At 41.7% G+C, this 14,388-nt stretch overlaps 11 non-coding genes across 11 annotated transcripts; 4 read left to right on the forward strand and 7 right to left on the reverse strand.

Moving 5' to 3' along the window:
• Positions 1-524: 524 nt before the first annotated feature.
• Positions 525-606, reverse strand: TRNAS-UGA (transfer RNA serine (anticodon UGA)). The gene has a single exon. It is a non-coding gene; the product is annotated as a tRNA-Ser (tRNA).
• A 1,423-nt stretch (positions 607-2,029) lies between these two features.
• On the forward strand, positions 2,030-2,103 carry TRNAT-AGU (transfer RNA threonine (anticodon AGU)). The gene has a single exon. It is a non-coding gene; the product is annotated as a tRNA-Thr (tRNA).
• A 552-nt stretch (positions 2,104-2,655) lies between these two features.
• Positions 2,656-2,737, reverse strand: TRNAS-UGA (transfer RNA serine (anticodon UGA)). The gene has a single exon. It is a non-coding gene; the product is annotated as a tRNA-Ser (tRNA).
• Positions 2,738-4,160: 1,423 nt separating this feature from the next.
• Positions 4,161-4,234, forward strand: TRNAT-AGU (transfer RNA threonine (anticodon AGU)). The gene has a single exon. It is a non-coding gene; the product is annotated as a tRNA-Thr (tRNA).
• A 552-nt stretch (positions 4,235-4,786) lies between these two features.
• Positions 4,787-4,868, reverse strand: TRNAS-UGA (transfer RNA serine (anticodon UGA)). Its single transcript has one exon. It is a non-coding gene; the product is annotated as a tRNA-Ser (tRNA).
• A 1,423-nt stretch (positions 4,869-6,291) lies between these two features.
• On the forward strand, positions 6,292-6,365 carry TRNAT-AGU (transfer RNA threonine (anticodon AGU)). The gene has a single exon. It is a non-coding gene; the product is annotated as a tRNA-Thr (tRNA).
• A 552-nt stretch (positions 6,366-6,917) lies between these two features.
• Positions 6,918-6,999, reverse strand: TRNAS-UGA (transfer RNA serine (anticodon UGA)). Its single transcript has one exon. It is a non-coding gene; the product is annotated as a tRNA-Ser (tRNA).
• A 1,423-nt stretch (positions 7,000-8,422) lies between these two features.
• On the forward strand, positions 8,423-8,496 carry TRNAT-AGU (transfer RNA threonine (anticodon AGU)). The gene has a single exon. It is a non-coding gene; the product is annotated as a tRNA-Thr (tRNA).
• Positions 8,497-9,047: 551 nt separating this feature from the next.
• On the reverse strand, positions 9,048-9,129 carry TRNAS-UGA (transfer RNA serine (anticodon UGA)). The gene has a single exon. It is a non-coding gene; the product is annotated as a tRNA-Ser (tRNA).
• Positions 9,130-11,178: 2,049 nt separating this feature from the next.
• TRNAS-UGA (transfer RNA serine (anticodon UGA)) lies at positions 11,179-11,260 on the reverse strand. Its single transcript has one exon. It is a non-coding gene; the product is annotated as a tRNA-Ser (tRNA).
• Positions 11,261-13,309: 2,049 nt separating this feature from the next.
• On the reverse strand, positions 13,310-13,391 carry TRNAS-UGA (transfer RNA serine (anticodon UGA)). The gene has a single exon. It is a non-coding gene; the product is annotated as a tRNA-Ser (tRNA).
• Between the last annotated feature and the right edge of the window lie 997 nt (positions 13,392-14,388).

Raw genomic sequence — 14,388 nt, forward strand, 5'->3', positions numbered from 1 at the left:
TACTGTTAGATAATAGACTCATTCTTTGTAAACCCAGTTGGTCCTATTATATTTAGGGCTCCCGGTTTTATGGTGTTTATTTTTTTGACATTTCCGTCTGTATTTATCCATATTTAATTTGTTGTCAACTTTATCTGTATTCATCCATATTTATTATGGGTTTTGTGAGAAAAATAAAGCTGAAACTGGTATATTTCCATATTTATTTAACCAATAAATATGCAGCCATGCTTTAATGTCTGCCAGGTGTTAGTGATATGAACAAATGCAGAAGATAAATCAATTCACTTATATGAGAGTATGCGCATTTCAGTATCAGTTTAGTTTTTATCAAGTGAAAAGATGTTTTTAAGCTGCACTGCCATCAAAGTACAACATGGGAAGCAGTAATGCAAGCTTCAAACAACAGGTGCAGCACACTTAGCACAAGAGTAGCAAAGACACAATTATGCGGATATGCAGATGTTTACGAACCACATAATTAGTTTCCACGTCAAAATGTAATGACATAATAAAAAGGAAAGCGTAGTCGGCAGGATTCGAACCTGCACGGGGAGACCCCAATGGATTTCAAGTCCATCGCCTTAACCACTCGGCCACAACTACACCTTTCAAGATGTGCACTCACTCATAAATAAGCTGTAATGTGGTCTATAGTATGGGTAAAAGATGTTAGTTAATGAAGGGAAGGCGCAGACAATATTAAGCACATAATCTTCTTTAGAAGGTTATAAACTGTGTTCTCTGGAGAATCACAGAAGAAGGCGCAGCAAGGGTCCAGTTCTATGAAAGTGAAGGGAGGGGCAGATATGAGAGATTGGGTAAGGAGTACAGAGAAAAAGGTACAGGAAGTGAAGGGTTAAGGATTGAGAGCCCAGTGAGTGACAGTGTGTGGTATGGATTAAGCTCGGGTGTGAGATGAACCTGCATAGCATTGAGCATGCGAGTGCTACCAAGCCGAGACCAGTACCTTTCTGGATGAGTGTGGCAGATGGGAGGGTCTGCGGATGATTCTTGCCTTCAATCCATCTTTTCTGGGTAGTGATGGTCGTGCAGCTCTTGTTATTGAAGCACGTTCAGTGCAGCTCATTAAATACTATCTGTGTTCTTTGGTGATGCTCCCCGGTGTGTGCGAATTGGTGCAGGATTATTGGAGCGCTTCAATGTCTTGGCCTGAAACTATGATGGGTCAGCAATGGCCTGTCTGTCTGTCTATTCAATGTCTCTGTGTACAGTCACTGCCTCTTCAGTTTCAATAGAACTCCTTTAGTATCACATTGTGCTTTGGCCTATTAGGTCAGTTGGTTAGAGCATGGTGCTAATAACACCAAGGCTGTGAGTTCGATCTCCGTACGGGCAACACCTTTTCCATAAAGTAGAAAAGAAATCCATTAAATAACAAGGCTATAAAAACACCATATAGGGTTGTTGTTTATTCTGGTAATTTACTGAGCTCTGGTGGCTGATGTTTGGACCAGGACCAGGGTGAGTATTGCTATAGCCATGTAAAGGGCACTGCGGGCTATCAGCCCTCCTTGCTGTGATACCCGCCTCTGCCAAGTTTTCTTGGGTCTCTCAAAGTGCACTTTGTGAAGCGCTGTTCGAACATGGACGCGTCACTTAGGTGACACTTTCTCTCCGTGAGTTGCGGTTCCTCTGCTTCTTGGTGGGATGTCCAGAGGCCACGAGAGGTGAAGGAAAGAGCACATGGGTAATGTAGGCATCAGGAATGATCTTGTGTATATTGGTGACCTTTAAATAATTGTAATCTGGTTTAGTTTAACGTTTGCATTGAGCCCCTGGCCCATCAGTGTAAAACTTTAGAAAATAAATACAGATACGTACGTATAATGATATTAGTTTTTCATGACCCTCTTTGTAATATTTCCATCTTAATATCAGATTTTTCTTCTCCATTTTCTTTTCGGTAGCAGCTGAAAAATATAAAATCTTACAAGACAGAAAAATATGCAGGGCCTCACAGTGACACCAGGACAGAAGGTACAGTGGTGAGTCTTGAAACAGAGTAGGTGCTGTGGCTTAGTTGGTTAAAGCGCCTGTCTAGTAAACAGGAGATCCTGAGTTCGAATCCCAGCAGTACCTTTTGTTTTACACAACCTCATAGTAGAGGTACTGTTAGATAATAGACTCATTCTTTGTAAACCCAGTTGGTCCTATTATATTTAGGGCTCCCGGTTTTATGGTGTTTATTTTTTTGACATTTCCGTCTGTATTTATCCATATTTAATTTGTTGTCAACTTTATCTGTATTCATCCATATTTATTATGGGTTTTGTGAGAAAAATAAAGCTGAAACTGGTATATTTCCATATTTATTTAACCAATAAATATGCAGCCATGCTTTAATGTCTGCCAGGTGTTAGTGATATGAACAAATGCAGAAGATAAATCAATTCACTTATATGAGAGTATGCGCATTTCAGTATCAGTTTAGTTTTTATGAAGTGAAAAGATGTTTTTAAGCTGCACTGCCATCAAAGTACAACATGGGAAGCAGTAATGCAAGCTTCAAACAACAGGTGCAGCACACTTAGCACAAGAGTAGCAAAGACACAATTATGCGGATATGCAGATGTTTACGAACCACATAATTAGTTTCCACGTCAAAATGTAATGACATAATAAAAAGGAAAGCGTAGTCGGCAGGATTCGAACCTGCACGGGGAGACCCCAATGGATTTCAAGTCCATCGCCTTAACCACTCGGCCACAACTACACCTTTCAAGATGTGCACTCACTCATAAATAAGCTGTAATGTGGTCTATAGTATGGGTAAAAGATGTTAGTTAATGAAGGGAAGGCGCAGACAATATTAAGCACATAATCTTCTTTAGAAGGTTATAAACTGTGTTCTCTGGAGAATCACAGAAGAAGGCGCAGCAAGGGTCCAGTTCTATGAAAGTGAAGGGAGGGGCAGATATGAGAGATTGGGTAAGGAGTACAGAGAAAAAGGTACAGGAAGTGAAGGGTTAAGGATTGAGAGCCCAGTGAGTGACCGTGTGTGGTATGGATTAAGCTCGGGTGTGAGATGAACCTGCATAGCATTGAGCATGCGAGTGCTACCAAGCCGAGACCAGTACCTTTCTGGATGAGTGTGGCAGATGGGAGGGTCTGCGGATGATTCTTGCCTTCAATCCATCTTTTCTGGGGAGTGATGGTCGTGCATCTCTTGTTATTGAAGCACGTTCAGTGCAGCTCATTAAATACTATCTGTGTTCTTTGGTGATGCTCCCCGGTGTGTGCGAATTGGTGCAGGATTATTGGAGCGCTTCAATGTCTTGGCCTGAAACTATGATGGGTCAGCAATGGCCTGTCTGTCTGTCTATTCAATGTCTCTGTGTACAGTCACTGCCTCTTCAGTTTCAATAGAACTCCTTTAGTATCACATTGTGCTTTGGCCGGTTAGGTCAGTTGGTTAGAGCATGGTGCTAGTAACACCAAGGCTGTGAGTTCGATCTCCGTACGGGCAACACCTTTTCCATAAAGTAGAAAAGAAATCCATTAAATAACAAGGCTATAAAAACACCATATAGGGTTGTTGTTTATTCTGATAATTTACTGAGCTCTGGTGGCTGATGTTTGGACCAGGACCAGGGTGAGTATTGCTATAGCCATGTAAAGGGCACTGCGGGCTATCAGCCCTCCTTGCTGTGATACCCGCCTCTGCCAAGTTTTCTTGGGTCTCTCAAAGTGTACTTTGTGAAGCGCTGTTTGAACATGGAGGCATCACTTAGGTGACACTTTCTCTCCGTGAGTTGCGGTTCCTCTGCTTCTTGGTGGGATGTCCAGAGGCCACGAGAGGTGAAGGAAAGAGCACATGGGTAATGTAGGCATCAGGAATGATCTTGTGTATATTGGTGACCTTTAAATAATTGTAATCTGGTTTAGTTTAACGAATGCATTGAGCCCCTGGCCCATCAGTGTAAAACTTTAGAAAATAAATACAGATACGTACGTATAATGATATTAGTTTTTCATGACCCTCTTTGTAATATTTCCATCTTAATATCAGATTTTTCTTCTCCATTTTCTTTTCGGTAGCAGCTGAAAAATATCAAATCTTTCAAGACAGAAAAATATGCAGGGCCTCACAGTGACACCAGGACAGAAGGTACAGTGGTGAGTCGTGAAACAGAGTAGGTGCTGTGGCTTAGTTGGTTAAAGCGCCTGTCTAGTAAACAGGAGATCCTGAGTTCGAATCTCAGCAGTACCTTTTGTTTTACACAACCTCATAGAAGAGGTACTGTTAGATAATAGACTCATTCTTTGTAAACCCAGTTGGTCCTGTTATATTTAGGGCTCCCGGTTTTATGGTGTTTATTTTTTTGACATTTCCGTCTGTATTTATCCATATTTAATTTGTTGTCAACTTTATCTGTATTCATCCATATTTATTATGGGTTTTGTGAGAAAAATAAAGCTGAAACTGGTATATTTCCATATTTATTTAACCAATAAATATGCAGCCATGCTTTAATGTCTGCCAGGTGTTAGTGATATGAACAAATGCAGAAGATAAATCAATTCACTTATATGAGAGTATGCGCATTTCAGTATCAGTTTGGTTTTTATGAAGTGAAAAGATGTTTTTAAGCTGCACTGCCATCAAAGTACAACATGGGAAGCAGTAATGCAAGCTTCAAACAACAGGTGCAGCACACTTAGCACAAGAGTAGCAAAGACACAATTATGCGGATATGCAGATGTTTACGAACCACATAATTAGTTTCCACGTCAAAATGTAATGACATAATAAAAAGGAACGTGTAGTCGGCAGGATTGGAAGCTGAGCAGGGAGACCCCAATGGATTTCAAGTCCATCGCCTTAACCACTCGGCCACGACTACACCTTTCAAGATGTGCACTCACTCATAAATAAGCTGTAATGTGGTCTATAGTATGGGTAAAAGATATTAGTTAATGAAGGGAAGGCGCAGACAATATTGAGCACATAATCTTCTTTATAAGGTTATAAACTGTGTTCTCTGGAGAATCACAGAAGAAGGCGCAGCAAGGGTCCAGTTCTATGAAAGTGAAGGGAGGGGCAGGTATGAGAGATTGGGTAAGGAGTACAGAGAAAAAGGTACAGGAAGTGAAGGGTTAAGGATTGAGAGCCCAGTGAGTGACCGTGTGTGGTATGGATTAAGCTCGGGTGTGAGATGAACCTGCATAGCATTGAGCATGCGAGTGCTACCAAGCCGAGACCAGTACCTTTCTGGATGAGTGTGGCAGATGGGAGGGTCTGCGGATGATTCTTGCCTTCAATCCATCTTTTCTGGGGAGTGATGGTCGTGCATCTCTTGTTATTGAAGCACGTTCAGTGCAGCTCATTAAATACTATCTGTGTTCTTTGGTGATGCTCCCCGGTGTGTGCGAATTGGTGCAGGATTATTGGAGCGCTTCAATGTCTTGGCCTGAAACTATGATGGGTCAGCAATGGCCTGTCTGTCTGTCTATTCAATGTCTCTGTGTACAGTCACTGCCTCTTCAGTTTCAATAGAACTCCTTTAGTATCACATTGTGCTTTGGCCGGTTAGGTCAGTTGGTTAGAGCATGGTGCTAGTAACACCAAGGCTGTGAGTTCGATCTCCGTACGGGCAACACCTTTTCCATAAAGTAGAAAAGAAATCCATTAAATAACAAGGCTATAAAAACACCATATAGGGTTGTTGTTTATTCTGATAATTTACTGAGCTCTGGTGGCTGATGTTTGGACCAGGACCAGGGTGAGTATTGCTATAGCCATGTAAAGGGCACTGCGGGCTATCAGCCCTCCTTGCTGTGATACCCGCCTCTGCCAAGTTTTCTTGGGTCTCTCAAAGTGTACTTTGTGAAGCGCTGTTTGAACATGGAGGCATCACTTAGGTGACACTTTCTCTCCGTGAGTTGCGGTTCCTCTGCTTCTTGGTGGGATGTCCAGAGGCCACGAGAGGTGAAGGAAAGAGCACATGGGTAATGTAGGCATCAGGAATGATCTTGTGTATATTGGTGACCTTTAAATAATTGTAATCTGGTTTAGTTTAACGAATGCATTGAGCCCCTGGCCCATCAGTGTAAAACTTTAGAAAATAAATACAGATACGTACGTATAATGATATTAGTTTTTCATGACCCTCTTTGTAATATTTCCATCTTAATATCAGATTTTTCTTCTCCATTTTCTTTTCGGTAGCAGCTGAAAAATATCAAATCTTTCAAGACAGAAAAATATGCAGGGCCTCACAGTGACACCAGGACAGAAGGTACAGTGGTGAGTCGTGAAACAGAGTAGGTGCTGTGGCTTAGTTGGTTAAAGCGCCTGTCTAGTAAACAGGAGATCCTGAGTTCGAATCTCAGCAGTACCTTTTGTTTTACACAACCTCATAGAAGAGGTACTGTTAGATAATAGACTCATTCTTTGTAAACCCAGTTGGTCCTGTTATATTTAGGGCTCCCGGTTTTATGGTGTTTATTTTTTTGACATTTCCGTCTGTATTTATCCATATTTAATTTGTTGTCAACTTTATCTGTATTCATCCATATTTATTATGGGTTTTGTGAGAAAAATAAAGCTGAAACTGGTATATTTCCATATTTATTTAACCAATAAATATGCAGCCATGCTTTAATGTCTGCCAGGTGTTAGTGATATGAACAAATGCAGAAGATAAATCAATTCACTTATATGAGAGTATGCGCATTTCAGTATCAGTTTGGTTTTTATGAAGTGAAAAGATGTTTTTAAGCTGCACTGCCATCAAAGTACAACATGGGAAGCAGTAATGCAAGCTTCAAACAACAGGTGCAGCACACTTAGCACAAGAGTAGCAAAGACACAATTATGCGGATATGCAGATGTTTACGAACCACATAATTAGTTTCCACGTCAAAATGTAATGACATAATAAAAAGGAACGTGTAGTCGGCAGGATTGGAAGCTGAGCAGGGAGACCCCAATGGATTTCAAGTCCATCGCCTTAACCACTCGGCCACGACTACACCTTTTAAGATGTGCACTCACTCATAAATAAGCTGTAATGTGGTCTATAGTATGGGTAAAAGATATTAGTTAATGAAGGGAAGGCGCAGACAATATTGAGCACATAATCTTCTTTATAAGGTTATAAACTGTGTTCTCTGGAGAATCACAGAAGAAGGCGCAGCAAGGGTCCAGTTCTATGAAAGTGAAGGGAGGGGCAGGTATGAGAGATTGGGTAAGGAGTACAGAGAAAAAGGTACAGGAAGTGAAGGGTTAAGGATTGAGAGCCCAGTGAGTGACCGTGTGTGGTATGGATTAAGCTCGGGTGTGAGATGAACCTGCATAGCATTGAGCATGCGAGTGCTACCAAGCCGAGACCAGTACCTTTCTGGATGAGTGTGGCAGATGGGAGGGTCTGCGGATGATTCTTGCCTTCAATCCATCTTTTCTGGGGAGTGATGGTCGTGCATCTCTTGTTATTGAAGCACGTTCAGTGCAGCTCATTAAATACTATCTGTGTTCTTTGGTGATGCTCCCCGGTGTGTGCGAATTGGTGCAGGATTATTGGAGCGCTTCAATGTCTTGGCCTGAAACTATGATGGGTCAGCAATGGCCTGTCTGTCTGTCTATTCAATGTCTCTGTGTACAGTCACTGCCTCTTCAGTTTCAATAGAACTCCTTTAGTATCACATTGTGCTTTGGCCGGTTAGGTCAGTTGGTTAGAGCATGGTGCTAGTAACACCAAGGCTGTGAGTTCGATCTCCGTACGGGCAACACCTTTTCCATAAAGTAGAAAAGAAATCCATTAAATAACAAGGCTATAAAAACACCATATAGGGTTGTTGTTTATTCTGATAATTTACTGAGCTCTGGTGGCTGATGTTTGGACCAGGACCAGGGTGAGTATTGCTATAGCCATGTAAAGGGCACTGCGGGCTATCAGCCCTCCTTGCTGTGATACCCGCCTCTGCCAAGTTTTCTTGGGTCTCTCAAAGTGTACTTTGTGAAGCGCTGTTTGAACATGGAGGCATCACTTAGGTGACACTTTCTCTCCGTGAGTTGCGGTTCCTCTGCTTCTTGGTGGGATGTCCAGAGGCCACGAGAGGTGAAGGAAAGAGCACATGGGTAATGTAGGCATCAGGAATGATCTTGTGTATATTGGTGACCTTTAAATAATTGTAATCTGGTTTAGTTTAACGAATGCATTGAGCCCCTGGCCCATCAGTGTAAAACTTTAGAAAATAAATACAGATACGTACGTATAATGATATTAGTTTTTCATGACCCTCTTTGTAATATTTCCATCTTAATATCAGATTTTTCTTCTCCATTTTCTTTTCGGTAGCAGCTGAAAAATATCAAATCTTTCAAGACAGAAAAATATGCAGGGCCTCACAGTGACACCAGGACAGAAGGTACAGTGGTGAGTCGTGAAACAGAGTAGGTGCTGTGGCTTAGTTGGTTAAAGCGCCTGTCTAGTAAACAGGAGATCCTGAGTTCGAATCTCAGCAGTACCTTTTGTTTTACACAACCTCATAGAAGAGGTACTGTTAGATAATAGACTCATTCTTTGTAAACCCAGTTGGTCCTGTTATATTTAGGGCTCCCGGTTTTATGGTGTTTATTTTTTTGACATTTCCGTCTGTATTTATCCATATTTAATTTGTTGTCAACTTTATCTGTATTCATCCATATTTATTATGGGTTTTGTGAGAAAAATAAAGCTGAAACTGGTATATTTCCATATTTATTTAACCAATAAATATGCAGCCATGCTTTAATGTCTGCCAGGTGTTAGTGATATGAACAAATGCAGAAGATAAATCAATTCACTTATATGAGAGTATGCGCATTTCAGTATCAGTTTGGTTTTGTGAAGTGAAAAGATGTTTTTAAGCTGCACTGCCATCAAAGTACAACATGGGAAGCAGTAATGCAAGCTTCAAACAACAGGTGCAGCACACTTAGCACAAGAGTAGCAAAGACACAATTATGCGGATATGCAGATGGTTACGAACCACATAATTAGTTTCCACGACAAAATGTAATGACATAATAAAAAGGAAAGCGTAGTCGGCAGGATTCGAACCTGCACGGGGAGACCCCAATGGATTTCAAGTCCATCGCCTTAACTACTCGGCCACGACTACACCTTTCAAGATGTGCACTCACTCATAAATAAGCTGTAATGTGGTCTATAGTATGGGTAAAAGATGTTAGTTAATGAAGGGAAGGCGCAGACAATATTGAGCACATAATCTTCTTTATAAGGTTATAAACTGTGTTCTCTGGAGAATCACAGAAGAAGGCACAGCAAGGGTCCAGTTCTATGAAAGTGAAGGGAGGGGCAGGTATGAGAGATTGGGTAAGGAGTACAGAGAAAAAGGTACAGGAAGTGAAGGGTTAAGGATTGAGAGCCCAATGAGTGACAGTGTGTGGTATGGATTAAGCTCGGGTGTGAGATGAACCTGCATAGCATTGAGCATGCGAGTGCTACCAAGCCGAGACCAGTACCTTTCTGGATGAGTGTGGCAGATGGGAGGGTCTGCGGATGATTCTTGCCTTCAATCCATCTTTTCTGGGGAGTGATGGCCGTGCAGCTCTTGTTATTGAAGCACGTTCAGTGCAGCTCATTAAATACTATCTGTGTTCTTTGGTGATGCTCCCCGGTGTGTGCGAATTGGTGCAGGATTATTGGAGCGCTTCAATGTCTTGGCCTGAAACTATGATGGGTCAGCAATGGCCTGTCTGTCTGTCTATTCAATGTCTCTGTGTACAGTCACTGACTCTTCAGTTTCAATAGAACTCCTTTAGTATCACATTATGCTTTGGCCGGTTAGGTCAGTTGGTTAGAGCATGGTGCTAGTAACACCAAGGCTGTGAGTTCGATCTCCGTACGGGCAACACCTTTTCCATAACGTAGAAAAGAAATCCATTAAAAAACAAGGCTATAAAAACACCATATAGGGTTGTTGTTTATTCTGGTAATTTACTGAGCTCTGGTGGCTGATGTTTGGACCAGGACCAGGGTGAGTATTGCTATAGCCATGTAAAGGGCACTGCGGGCTATCAGCCCTCCTTGCTGTGAAACCCGCCTCTGTCAAGTTTTCTTGGGTCTCTCAAAGTGCACTTTGTGAAGCGCTGTTTGAACATGGACGCGTCACTGAGGTGACACTTTCTCTCCGTGAGTTGCGGTTCCTCTGCTTCTTGGTGGGATGTCCAGAGGTCACGAGAGGTGAAGGAAAGAGCACATGGGTAATGTAGACATCAGGAATGATCTTGTGTATATTGGTGACCTTTAAATAATTGTAATCTGGTTTAGTTTAACGAATGCATTGAGCCCCTGGCCCATCAGTGTAAAACTTTAGAAAATAAATACAGATACGTACGTATAATGATATTAGTTTTTCATGACCCTCTTTGTAATATTTCCATCTTAATTTCAGATTTTTCTTCTCCATTTTCTTTTCGGTAGCAGCTGAAAAATATAAAATCTTTCAAGACAGAAAAATATGCAGGGCCTCACAGTGACACCAGGACAGAAGGTACAGTGGTGAGTCGTGAAACAGAGTAGTTGCTGTGGCTTAGTTGGTTAAAGCGCCTGTCTAATAAACAGGAGATCCTGAGTTCGAATCTCAGCAGTACCTTTTGTTTTACACAACCTCATAGAAGAGGTACTGTTAGATAATAGACTCATTCTTTGTAAACCCAGTTGGTCCTATTATATTTAGGGCTCCCGGTTTTATGGTGTTTATTTTTTTGACATTTCCGTCTGTATTTATGCATATTTAATTTGTTGTCAACTTTATCTGTATTCATCCATATTTATTATGGGTTTTGTGAGAAAAATAAAGCTGTTACTGGTATATTTCCATATTTATTTAACCAATAAATATGCAGCCATGCTTTAATGTCTGCCAGGTGTTAGTGATATGAACAAATGCAGAAGATAAATCAATTCACTTACATGAGAGTATGCGCATTTCAGTATCAGTTTAGTTTTTATGAAGTGAAAAGATGTTTTTAAGCTGCACTGCCATCAAAGTACAACATGGGAAGCAGTAATGCAAGCTTCAAACAACAGGTTCAGCACACTTAGCACAAGAGTAGCAAAGACACAATTATGCGGCTATGCAGATGTTTACGAACCACATAATTAGTTTCCACGTCAAAATGTAATGACATAATAAAAAGGAAAGCGTAGTCAGCAGGATTCGAACCTGCACGGGGAGACCCCAATGGATTTCAAGTCCATCGCCTTAACCACTCGGCCACAACTACACCTTTCAAGATGTGCACTCACTCATAAATAAGCTGTAATGTGGTCTATAGTATGGGTAAAAGATGTTAGTTAATGAAGGGAAGGCGCAGACAATATTGAGCACATAATCTTCTTTAGAAGGTTATAAACTGTGTTCTCTGGAGAATCACAGAAGAAGGCGCAGCAAGGGTCCAGTTCTATGAAAGTGAAGGGAGGGGCAGGTATGAGAGATTGGGTAAGGAGTACAGAGAAAAAGGTACAGGAAGTGAAGGGTTAAGGATTGAGAGCCCAGTGAGTGACAGTGTGTGGTATGGATTAAGCTCGGGTGTGAGATGAACCTGCATAGCATTGAGCATGCGAGTGCTACCAAGCCGAGACCAGTACCTTTCTGGATGAGTGTGGCAGATGGGAGGGTCTGCGGATGATTCTTGCCTTCAATCCATCTTTTCTGGGGAGTGATGGCCGTGCAGCTCTTGTTATTGAAGCACGTTCAGTGCAGCTCATTAAATACTATCTGTGTTCTTTGGTGATGCTCCCCGGTGTGTGCGAATTGGTGCAGGATTATTGGAGCGCTTCAATGTCTTGGCCTGAAACTATGATGGGTCAGCAATGGCCTGTCTGTCTGTCTATTCAATGTCTCTGTGTACAGCCACTGCCTCTTCAGTTTCAATAGAACTCCTTTAGTATCACATTATGCTTTGGCCAGTTAGGTCAGTTGGTTAGAGCATGGTGCTAGTAACACCAAGGCTGTGAGTTCGATCTCCGTACGGGCAACACCTTTTCCATAACGTAGAAAAGAAATCCATTAAAAAACAAGGCTATAAAAACACCATATAGGGTTGTTGTTTATTCTGGTAATTTACTGAGCTCTGGTGGCTGATGTTTGGACCAGGACCAGGGTGAGTATTGCTATAGCCATGTAAAGGGCACTGCGGGCTATCAGCCCTCCTTGCTGTGAAACCCGCCTCTGCCAAGTTTTCTTGGGTCTCTCAAAGTGCACTTTGTGAAGCGCTGTTTGAACATGGAAGCGTCACTGAGGTGACACTTTCTCTCTGTGAGTTGCGGTTCCTCTGCTTCTTGGTGGGATGTCCAGAGGTCACGAGAGGTGAAGGAAAGAGCACATGGGTAATGTAGACATCAGGAATGATCTTGTGTATATTGGTGACCTTTAAATAATTGTAATCTGGTTTAGTTTAACGAATGCATTGAGCCCCTGGCCCATCAGTGTAAAACTTTAGAAAATAAATACAGATACGTACGTATAATGATATTAGTTTTTCATGACCCTCTTTGTAATATTTCCATCTTAATATCAGATTTTTCTTCTCCATTTTCTTTTCGGTAGCAGCTGAAAAATATAAAATCTTTCAAGACAGAAAAATATGCAGGGCCTCACAGTGACACCAGGACAGAAGGTACAGTGGTGAGTCATGAAACAGAGTAGTTGCTGTGGCTTAGTTGGTTAAAGCGCCTGTCTAATAAACAGGAGATCCTGAGTTCGAATCTCAGCAGTACCTTTTGTTTTACACAACCTCATAGAAGAGGTACTGTTAGATAATAGACTCATTCTTTGTAAACCCAGTTGGTCCTATTATATTTAGGGCTCCCGGTTTTATGGTGTTTATTTTTTTGACATTTCCGTCTGTATTTATCCATATTTAATTTGTTGTCAACTTTATCTGTATTCATCCATATTTATTATGGGTTTTGTGAGAAAAATAAAGCTGAAACTGGTATATTTCCATATTTATTTAACCAATAAATATGCAGCCATGCTTTAATGTCTGCCAGGTGTTAGTGATATGAACAAATGCAGAAGATAAATCAATTCACTTATATGAGAGTATGCGCATTTCAGTATCAGTTTGGTTTTTATGAAGTGAAAAGATGTTTTTAAGCTGCACTGCCATCAAAGTACAACATGGGAAGCAGTAATGCAAGCTTCAAACAACAGGTGCAGCACACTTAGCACAAGAGTAGCAAAGACACAATTATGCGGATATGCAGATGGTTACGAACCACATAATTAGTTTCCACGTCAAAATGTAATGACATAATAAAAAGGAAAGCGTAGTCGGCAGGATTCGAACCTGCGCGGGGAATCCCCAATGGATTTCAAGTCCATCGCCTTAACCACTCGGCCACGACTACACCTTTCAAGATGTACACTCACTCATAAATAAGCTGTAATGTGGTCTATAGTATGGGTAAAAGATGTTAGTTAATCAAGGGAAGGCGCAGACAATATTGAGCACATAATCTTCTTTAGAAGGTTATAAACTGTGTTCTCTGGAGAATCACAGAAGAAGGCGCAGCAAGGGTCCAGTTCTATGAAAGTGAAGGGAGGGGCAGGTATGAGAGATTGGGTAAGGAGTATAGAGAAAAAGGTACAGGAAGTGAAGGGTTAAGGATTGAGAGCCCAGTGAGTGACAGTGTGTGGTATGGATTAAGCTCGGGTGTGAGATGAACCTGCATAGCATTGAGCATGCGAGTGCTACCAAGCCGAGACCAGTACCTTTCTGGATGAGTGTGGCAGATGGGAGGGTCTGCGGATGATTCTTGCCTTCAATCCATCTTTTCTGGGGAGTGATGGTCGTGCAGCTCTTGTTATTGAAGCACGTTCAGTGCAGCTCATTAAATACTATCTGTGTTCTTTGGTGATGCTCCCCGGTGTGTGCGAATTGGTGCAGGATTATTGGAGCGCTTCAATGTCTTGGCCTGAAACTATGATGGGTCAGCAATGGCCTGTCTGTCTGTCTATTCAATGTCTCTGTGTACAGTCACTGCCTCTTCAGTTTCAATAGAACTCCTTTAGTATCACATTATCCTTTGGCCGGTTAGGTCAGTTGGTTAGAGCATGGTGCTAGTAACACCAAGGCTGTGAGTTCGATCTCCGTACGGGCAACACCTTTTCCATAACGTAGAAAAGAAATCCATTAAAAAACAAGGCTATAAAAACACCATATAGGGTTGTTGTTTATTCTGGTAATTTACTGAGCTCTGGTGGCTGATGTTTGGACCAGGACCAGGGTGAGTATTGCTATAGCCATGTAAAGGGCACTGCGGGCTATCAGCCCTCCTTGCTGTGAAACCCGCCTCTGCCAAGTTTTCTTGGGTCTCTCAAAGTGCACTTTGTGAAGCGCTGTTT

This window comes from Triturus cristatus, chromosome 4_2 (assembly GCF_964204655.1).
Source record: "Triturus cristatus chromosome 4_2, aTriCri1.1, whole genome shotgun sequence".
Lineage (NCBI taxonomy): Eukaryota > Metazoa > Chordata > Amphibia > Caudata > Salamandridae > Triturus > Triturus cristatus.